The sequence below is a fragment of the Rousettus aegyptiacus genome, unplaced genomic scaffold, assembly GCF_014176215.1.
Source record: "Rousettus aegyptiacus isolate mRouAeg1 unplaced genomic scaffold, mRouAeg1.p scaffold_m13_p_1, whole genome shotgun sequence".
Lineage (NCBI taxonomy): Eukaryota > Metazoa > Chordata > Mammalia > Chiroptera > Pteropodidae > Rousettus > Rousettus aegyptiacus.
The window spans coordinates 142,645,458-142,655,787 of record NW_023416284.1 but is presented as its reverse complement, the minus strand read 5'-3'; positions in this window follow the sequence as shown (position 1 = coordinate 142,655,787).

Here is a 10,330-nt window from a genome sequence, read left to right as displayed (position 1 = left end):
CCTCAGAAGGTATCCACCCTGCTGATACTTTGATCTTGGAATTTTAGCATCCAGAACTGTGGGAAAATAAATTCTGTTACTTCAGTCTATGTGGTAGCTTGTTAATGCAGCCCAGTAAACTAGTACACTAATAATACTTCAATTCTTAGAGTTGGGGAGAAAATGAAACAGGACATTCAAATTTTTGGTGACTTAAAAAATAATAGATGGGAAAAGATATGGCAATGTCTCTAGTAGCACAAAAGGCTAGGGTTGCTAGTTCCAAAAACATTTGTAAACTTATACAAAAGCAGGCCACCAAAGGAAGTGGCTGATGGCCATTATTTGAAGTTCAAATTTGGTATACTGGTGTTCCAAGGGCAGAAATAGAACTAGAGGAAATAGTTGAACTCATTTTCAGATCAGTTTGAAATTTGAGTTTTTCAAAATCCTCTTCTGTGAAACAGACATCGTGGGAAATTTATAATTAGAATGTCTGGGGGGAACTTCTATTAATTGTTATATACCTGAAATACCACAAAAGAGAGTGTGGGTAAAAGATTCATTGAAATCATTGTTTTTGCCTTGGTCAATTATAAGGAGCTACAAGAATACGCTTTATGGCCTTGGGCACTACAAAGGCATTATCACGTCAAGACAATAGGGGCTTCTGGAAGCTTGTAAAGTTGAGAACCCTGCAGCGTGTGAGGAGAGCAGAGATTGAGGCCAAGAAGACATTCTGTCCAGAGCACAAAAGTAATACACAGAGCAACACTCCTCTTCAATTCCCAGATCCAGGTGGGTGACCTCAAAGGTTTAAAAAAGAAAAAAGGAATATTTTAAAGAAAAATTTAAGGTTTTTTTCTTCTTAAAACCATCCTCTCAAATACCAGATTTTCCAGTCTCTAGAAGTTTCTTGACCTGGCCTGAATTCTGGTGCAGAGATTAGGAGCCTGGATTCTCTAAGTAGGCTGCGTGCATTCAAATCTCAACTTGTTACCAGCTGTAAGCTTGGACCAGAACCATAATTGTAAGCCTCAGTTTCATCATCTGTAAAATGGGAGTACTAACGCAGCGCACTTATTTTGTAGATTTGTTTAGAATGTTGAATGAAATATTCCAGGTGAAGCACTCAGCACCGGATCTGTCCTCTTATGATATTAATGATATTAGCTCTTATCATTGATGCTTCTGGATGGTTCTGTATGAGAACAGTGAGGCAGATAGAGTTCACTCATTGAATTTAGAATTTAAACGACATTTTGAAGGTTGATGTGCTCTCTGCTGTCGTTCTGTTCTGGCCTTATGCTGATCCTGTAAAGGAGGTGGGCTTTGTTTATTTTCTTTTTGGTAACTAGGCTGTACTTTAAATATAGAAGTTTGAGATGGAGGATCAAATAATATCAGTTATTGTGGTGATGTACATTTGTACAAGTCTATGGAACAAATTAGATCAGGCTCCAAAAGAAGTTCAGTTTTGAAAAATAAAATGTTGACTCTTTGATCCCGTTGTGGGTAGCATGGAACATAATTGCTCGGGATGGTAGTGGGTGTGGGACAGGAGCTCAGTGAATTCTTGCGATCATTTGGCTGATATTTCAGATGAGTCTGAAAGCCCAGGGTTTTATGCAACACAGAGTCATGAGGAGGGCATCAGAGGTATTGGGGAGACAACAATCTAGTTGCGCTCAGTGTTTCTGGATTTTCCAACAGTGTTATATCCGTCGGGGTCCCAGCAGGAAATACGTGGCACACTCACATTGAGTGATAAGAGCAGAAGGTAATAAAGGAATAATTGAAAAGGTCTTGCCAAGGTGTTGGGCCACCCACAAGGTACAGTGCAGTGTGCCGGAGCTATCACAGCCAGGCACTGCTACCATCCAAGGCTTGAGGGGCAACGGAAGGACAGACAGATTATTGGAAGGGGAAGGGGGCAGTTTCGTAGAGGGGCTGTCTGACAAAAGCTATGCTCTTTGGTAGAGCTGTGTAGGCTTTTTTTGGTGGAAGAAAGGAGCTGGGGTAAAAAGGCCCTGATTTCCCTCTCCTCCATCTTTTCTTCCTCAGGAGCCAGATGTCAAAGAAGCCTATTAATGCAGTCCATGATCAGTCCCTGGGGCACAGAACAAGGTGAAGAGAGGTGGAGAGCAGATTGGGAGGGGAACCGGAATATACCCAGCACAGCCTTCTTTGCAGTTAGTGTTGACCTCGGGAAACAAAATGTAACAGAGTCAGACCATCTATCTGTCTGAATCTATTATCTGGGATAGTCTTTAGGAATGCATGCATAAGCTGATGCATCCTGTGCCTCTGGATTGTTTATTAGCATCTTCCTCTTTTTTCATTCTATGTAGCTTACTTCTCCTTTACATTTGACAGTTAAGGTGTGAACAATTCATTTCAATAAACATTGAGAGAGTAAAGTAATTCTTGCTACTATGTGTGACAAATAATATTGAGGATAACATTTTCCCCCCTTTAATCTGCACCCCCTCCACCCCTGACCCATGGATGTTGCCATTTCCCTTTTTAAGAACTGGGATTCTGAAGGTGGGGCATCTCCCCCCATACGCTCTCAGAGTGCACCCAGGGCCTGGCATCCCCTGGGTATGGTCTGTGGCTCCACTTGGGGCGTGAACCCAGAACCTTCTGCGTGTAAAGCAGATGTGCTAACCACTACACTACGGAGTCACCCCTGGATTAAATTTTTTTACTCTTCCATCTCTCTTTAGCTAAGGACTCAGGAAATTTGAATCTGGTGAGATTTTATTGACTTTGACAATGAAGTCAGCATAATCAATAACTTGAATATTTGAATTAATCAAATAATTAACATTTATAGCCTAACCTATTTCCAAAAGAGATTTGATTTCATCTGGAAACTTAGGGTAGAAGAAGATAATCTCCCCAGGATTGCTATGTTGTGAAACTGTAGCATGAACACTGATAAGTGGTTTTTCTGTAGAGATAAGCTGACTTGTGATCCATAGTGATATGCCCATAAATGTTTAACATCCACTGCCTGATTTTTAGTGTTTGCCAGTTTCTATGGTGTAAATACTCCTACCATGCTCATTTCAAGCTACTAGTACAACATCACTGTATGTGGGGGCAGCAAGAGATACACACAGTTGGCTCCTGAGAACACAAAGGTGCTGACCCCAGCACACCACTGCATGTAATCCCCTCCTCTCCCCAGCAGATATCCACGGATACAAACACCGCAGGCATGTGCTGTTTCTCCCTAGCTGTCCTAAGTAGGGCCAGGATCTGAAGTCTCTGGATAATTCATCACATTGTAGGCCTTGACAGTGGACTTAGAGTCATTTATTCTGCAGTTGGACATGATGCACCCTGACGTTTTTGTTAGAATCTCTGAGACTTACCAGAGAAGTGCAATTAAATCATTTCCCACTTATTAAAACATTCACAGTTCATTCTTGTTCATAGATGCACATTATTCTTTCTATTTTACCATTTGCCACTTTGAGGAATTGCATAAAAATATCTAGAAGGTGAATTTTTATTTAAGTATCTTAAAGCTTAAGCTCTTTTCCCCTCCCACTAAAAGAACAGAATATGTCATTTCCTAGTATTTAGAAATGACTGAAGTTGATTTGTATGAATGTACAAAATTATTTAAATCTTTTCCTATAAAAGTCTGAAGCAGAATAAGCGTTTCTTTTTTAAGAGCATTTGACACATTGATATTTTTATCATCTATATGGTTCCCATTTTATATACATTTCATATTTCATTCATTATGTGATATAATATACATTTCCATGTGAGTAATAAGTATCGAACGTAAGTATAATATTAAGTTAGAACAAGGTTATGATAAAGTTAATGCTAAAATAAACAGCAAACATTCCATTGGTTTTAATCTTATTTAATTTAAAGTTGTTATACATTATACACTGAAATGTGCAGAAAAGTTATAGCCGTGCTGAAAATATATCTGGACAACTTTTTTTTAGCTATCCACCAAACAGTTATTTCTATTTTTTTTACCCAAATAAATACATTCATGTGCTCTTTATTTCTAGTACAATATCCAATATATTTACAACAGATGCTCAACAAAATTAAATATATATTTATGATGATATAGTGCTATTATATTTATGTGAAGAGAGAGAAATAATATCTATAATATGTTAAAACGTACACCTTGGCTATCTGTAATTGGGAATAATTTAGCTAATTTTTAAATTGATTTCCTTATTTATTTATTTTTGACAATCATAAGTTTTAACTCTTAGGTTTTAGCTAAAGTAAGGCAGATAGTCTTATAAATAATTAGATTAAGAAAATATATAAATTGAGTCTAGGTTCCTCCTTTTGGAAAATGTGATAAGTTTAAGTATATCTACTGTACTCAATTATTATAAAATAGAAGTAACAGGTAGAAAAAACATAAAGATGAAAAAATGATTTAATATAAAATACGCCTAAGAAATATAACACATGATTTTGTTACTTATTCAACATAATAGCATTTGCTTATCTTAGGAATTTCCTATTTGGCGACCATGTTGTATGTTATATGATCCTTTGTAAACTACCAGTAGTTCCAAGGTTAAGAAGAAACAACTTCAGTACCTTCTTGTTTCATTAAAATCTAAACATTCAAAGTACATAAAGGGGAAATAACATATACCAGCTTTTTCATTTAAACCAGTGTCATCCATCCATCCATCCATCCATCCATCCATCCATCCATCCATCCATCCATCTTTTCATTAAATAGATATGTATGTGTTTTATGTGCTTTCCCAACTCCAGATGTTGTACTAACACTGGGGATAGTAAAATGAAACTACAACAACATGATTCTTGCTCTAAATTGCTTTCAGGGATAATTAATTCAGTGGAACTAGGAGCACTCAGGAACATGCTTACTCTATTGGAGGGCACTCAAATGGGAGTTCATTGAGCATAGCCACGTGCTTGATCTTGTGCGTGCATCAGTGTTTCCTATTTCTTGTGGATCTGATGTGGTATTAGTCTTTTACTCTTTATGACCTTTAAAAAGTTCTTTTAAAGTTTTTACCCCATCTGATAACACTTGTCTTTTTTCTTTGTAAACTTCCATATCATCATTTTTGCTCTTTGTAAAGTTCATTTTGTTGTTGTCATTATGGCATTAATATAACCTTTTTGGGGGAACCTTATAATCTACTTTCAATAATCCCCAAGATATCCCCCATGGTGGATATTTCACTGCTGCTTTTTTCCTAGACTGACAGTCTTCCTCCTAATCCACACAGTCTTTGAAGACTGTGGTGCTTTTAAAATTTGTCCACAAAGTATTTTATACTCCTTCCTTTCAGAGGTGGAACCTAACTCCCCTTCCCTTGATAGGGTGCTGGACTTAGTCACTCCTTTCTAATGGATCAAATATGGTGGAAGTAACTGTGTCACTTCAGAAACTAAGTCATAAAAGACATAACAGCTTCTATTTTTGTTTACTCTCTCGAATCACTTGTTCTGGGGGTGGGGGTTGGGGGAGTCAGCTGCCATGACACGAGGGAAGGTACACTTGACAAGGAACTGAGGCCTCCAGCCAGCAGTCACGTGATTAGCCATCTTGAAAGTGAGTTTTTCAGCCCTAGTCAAACCTCCAGATGATTGCGGCCCAGGCAGATATCACGACTATTTAATTCATGAGAGATCTTGAGCCAAACCACTGAGCTGAGGTATTTCTAGATTCCTAGCCTTTGTAAACTATGTGAGTTAGTAAATATTTGTTGTTTAAAACCACAGGTTTTGGGGCTATTTGAAATGCCGCAATAGAAAACTAATACAAAGAATTACCGCAAGTGGATGGAGAACGATATTGCCTAGATGGATACAGAGAGTATTGTGCTGAATGAAATGGGTCGGATAGAGAAAGACAAATATTGCATGATTTCACATACAAATGGAATCTAAAGAACAAAATAAACAACAACAACAACAACAAACGCAGTAATAAACTCATAGATACAGAGACTGTTTTGAGGGCCACTGGATGGGAGGAGGGTTGTGGGGGACATAAAAAAAAGGCAAAAGTATTAAGGTACAAATGGATAGTTGTGGAATAGACATGGAGATGCAGAGTGTAGTATGGGGAAATGTTTAATGATGTTGTAATAAACATGTAAGGGGAGAGGGTACTAGATTTACTGGGGTGACTGCTTCATGAGTTATGTGGATCTCTGATTACTAGGCTGTACAACCGAAACTGGTATATTATTATATGCCAAATATAATTGAAAAAAATTAAAACATTAAATTGTGAAGTGTAAGTGCAAGCAAGTAATTGTCTATTATATTTCAATAAAACTTGGGGAAAAAATGAAAATGCGAAACAAAAGAATTGTCTGCTTTTTAGACTACGTTGTAAAGAGACTGCTATAGGTGAACAGTCTCTATTTTTAAATTTTTGCCTTCATAGTTCTTTTTTGGCAGAATTCTTTGAATTTTCCAACACCATTCTCCTTAGCATCTCAGATTTTTAAAAAAGGTCTTTCATTTTTATCTCCTTATACTTTGGATCTCATTCTTACCCATCTTCTCTAAGATCCTGTCTTAAATTTTCATCATTAATCCTCCTCTCCTTTGGCTTTAACAAGCTTTACTTTTGCCTATCGTCAAAACAAAATTTTGCTTTGATCCTGCTGCTTTTCTGGGCGCTTGCATTTGTTTGCAAAGTCTTGAAGTCCTATTTATTATTTTCTTCTCAGTCCTTGCCTGCTGGTTTCTGCCCTTACTGGTGGCATTTTCTCTTTGAGATTAATTACCACTCTCTTTTCCTTGTCCCATCCTTCCTGATCTCTGACACCTTCAGTCCTCAGAATCCCAGGGACCCTGAGAGCTGGCACAGAACCCAGAGACCACTTGCAGATCATGACACAGGAGGCTCACACTTGCTCCAGGTCACAAACTGAGCTTGCGGCAAAGCTGGGGCTTAAGTTCAGCTTCCCTCACTCTCAGGCCTGAGTCCTCATTTTACCACAATTTCTTGAAACTTTCCCTACCAAAGTCATGAAACTGGACTATCTCAGTTGTTATCGTTGATGTTGTTGTTGTTGTTGTTGCTGCTGCTGCTATCATTGTTATTGTTCCTCTTCCTCTTATTCTGCTTCTTCTCCTTATTCCTCTTCACTTTTCCTTTTTGCTTCTCAGTCTCCTTTGCTAGTTTCTTTTCCAAATGTACCTAAAGCTCTGCATCTCATCCTCGACCCCTCTCTTGGGATCTCACTTTCTTGCCATTAGATCTCATCTCTAAACTCTCACCTCCAGTCCTGCTTCTCTCCTAGACTGTGTCTCCACACTGTCGACTGCCTTTAGGGCAGCTCCACTTGAAGTTCTCACCATCACTTCAATTCCATGGCCAAGTGCTACATTTCTCCAACTTGTTGCAGGTACTTATCCTTTTCTCATCCTTTGAAGTAAATAATCAAATCCATCCTATCGGGTACCAAGCTTGTCACTTTTCTTCTTCTTTTCATTTTTTCACTTCATTCATTCCACAAAAATGTGGTGAACATGAAGCCCTGAGGACACACAGTCTAGTGAGACTTTAACCTGGTCCTTTCTTTTCCATGACCACAGTTTTAGCCAAGGTCCTCATCACCTAAGTTTGGATTACTCTGACACTGTATTTAGTCTGCCTCTTTGCCTCCTCTCTCTCCTATTCACCTATACTGTTTTCTTCATGTTATTATTACCACCATGTCAAGACCCAAATTCTTTATAACCCATTTTACCTCTGCCTGTCCAGTTGTTTTTCCTCAGGAAGCCTGTGTTCCAAGCCAGCTTTCTCTGCTCTCAGGCTTTTTCTGACTTCCCTTGAGACTTGCTCCTTTTCTGTTCCTTTGGGTCATATCTTGGCTTTCTTCTAGTTATGAACAGGTTGCTCCAGGGCATTTGGTCTCAATGGCTTCTAAGGATTGTTGTTGAGATAGGGAACAAATATGTATTGAAGGACTCAAAAGACTTGAATAAAATGACCACTAAAATATATTGTTATTGTGACATATTCTAAATCTTTTTTTTTTTTTTTTTTGGCACTCAACTACCATGACTCTATTATATGAACTCCCTTAGGGTGAGATGAAAAAAAAAAAACAACAAAAAAAAACGGGTGACATCAATTGGGAAAATTGACCAGAATATTTGATTTTCCCATTGCACTTGATCAGACTGAATATTAGTGACTATTGGTTAGGGGTTTGGGGCCTTATGATTTGAGCTAAATAAGATTTTCCCATATTTCATAATTACTGCTTGATTCAGGATGCTTGGAAGTCAGTGGCAGTGGGGTCATTTGACAGAAACCAACAAGGTGATCTTTCCAAGAGGAAGATTCCCTCATGGGTGTGACAAATCTTGAGGGTGACTGAACCTCTTTGTGAAGCCAAACGGGTTTAGAAGTAAGGAAGTGAGTAATTCCCTCCATGTGTTGCCTTTCTATATCTCTCATCTATGATTATATCTTATATTAGAGTTATAGATTATTGTGGTTTTTCTTGTAGTTACCATGAGATGTGGATTCATAATAGAATTTCTAGGCTGTCAGAGATTTCCAAATGTATATAAATTGGATATAAAGACACCTACATTTCCTGGATGAATGACTATTTTTTTCTGTCAAGAAAGACAATAACGTCACTGCTTCTTTGTCATTTTCTGGCTTATTCATTAATTCATTCATCTAGTCAACCAATTTTTTTTACCGAGGGCCTTTATATTTCAGATAGAGTACCAAGTGCTGTGGGTACGGTAGTGAACACAATAGACAAATTTTTCACCTTTTTCTGATAATTCACAGAGCCAACAGGCTATAAGTAAAGTAAAAATGGGATATTCTCAATTCTTCTCATCAATTCTCATTAATTCTCTGGTTCTTGCCCACTGTCTTTTTAAAATTATCCTTCCCACGAAAGACCCTTCTCAAGTGGCATCAATTTCTCTCCGAGGCCTTACTTACTATCTATCAGTGTTGGTGATGGAGAGTGGATATCTGCCATGGTGACGGTCAGGGAAAGTGAAGTTGTAAATCAGGCTGGACATCTGGTCTGGTTCATTAACATGAGACTTCATCTGATTTTTTAATGCTCATAATCTTAATATTCTGACAGTTCATTTGGTGTCTTTTAGTGTAATACTTCATTTTCTTATTCTGTGTTAATAGTTAAAATATTTTTTCTCCTTTTCCTCATAATTCGTAAAAGTGAATTATGTTGGATTTATTCTATAGTATAGGTAGAATATAAATAACAAGGTCTGGCATACAGTAGATGTTCAATAAATATTTGGGTCAAAGAGATGTAGAAAAAGTGGAGTGGAGGAAGAGAGAGTTTATAATTAATCAAATTTACAACTGTTTAATGTATAAATATTTGTTATTCTATTTTTTATGTTTCAAAAGAAATAAAATACAGAAGAAATGAAAGATAAAAAAAAACTGAGTAAGAAACAAGTCAGCAAGATTTTATGTAAAGTATCTTATAACTGCAACCTCTAAATGCTTCTTTTGCAACATTCCCAATCTGTATGTTAGATAAATCTTTTCCTCCCTCCCTTCCTCCCTTCCTCCTCTTCTCTCTTTTTTCCCTGACCTCCTCACCCCGCTCACACAGTTCTGTGTGGCACTTGGCTTTCAAAGATCATGTAGTATCAGATGATGGTTAAAAGTGTAGACTATGACATCAGGCAGTCTTGGGTCCCAGTCTTGGCTCCACCATTTATGGGCAGATGACCTTGGGCAAACATTTTAAAGCTTCTGTTCTTCATCTTTAAAATGGAATAATAACAATCCCTGTCTTATATGGATTTGTGAGGATCAGGGGAAATAATGCATAAAATATTTAAGGCTTTCCCTGATACAGATAATATTTACAAGTTCTGGTGTTCTCCGTTTTTTATTTATCTCCCAAAAGACGGTGCTATAGACCTCAATATACAGTGGATGATTTTTTACCAAAATTAAATATGTATGTAAATTACATTCTTTTTCGTCCTTAAATAATATAAACACAGCTGAGGATGTTTTCTCCAGGCTTGTAAGAGCATTCTTTCTGTGATGAGATCAAATTTGGAAAATGTTGATTCAGAAGCAGAAAATTTCAGTAAGTCATAATCAAGTGACTCTAGGATTATAATGTGATTCATGTTGTTCAATTGGCTCGGTGTTTGTTCCTACACTCCTAAAAAAATATAATAAATAAATACCATTGAATAAGTTCAGAGTTAAATTCTCTGAAATTAAATTTGTACCATTTTCTGAAGTCAATTTAGTCCTAATGTACAGATTCTTTTAGTAAACACAGTGGTCCAAATCAGTGTTTTGGCATTGCTTTCA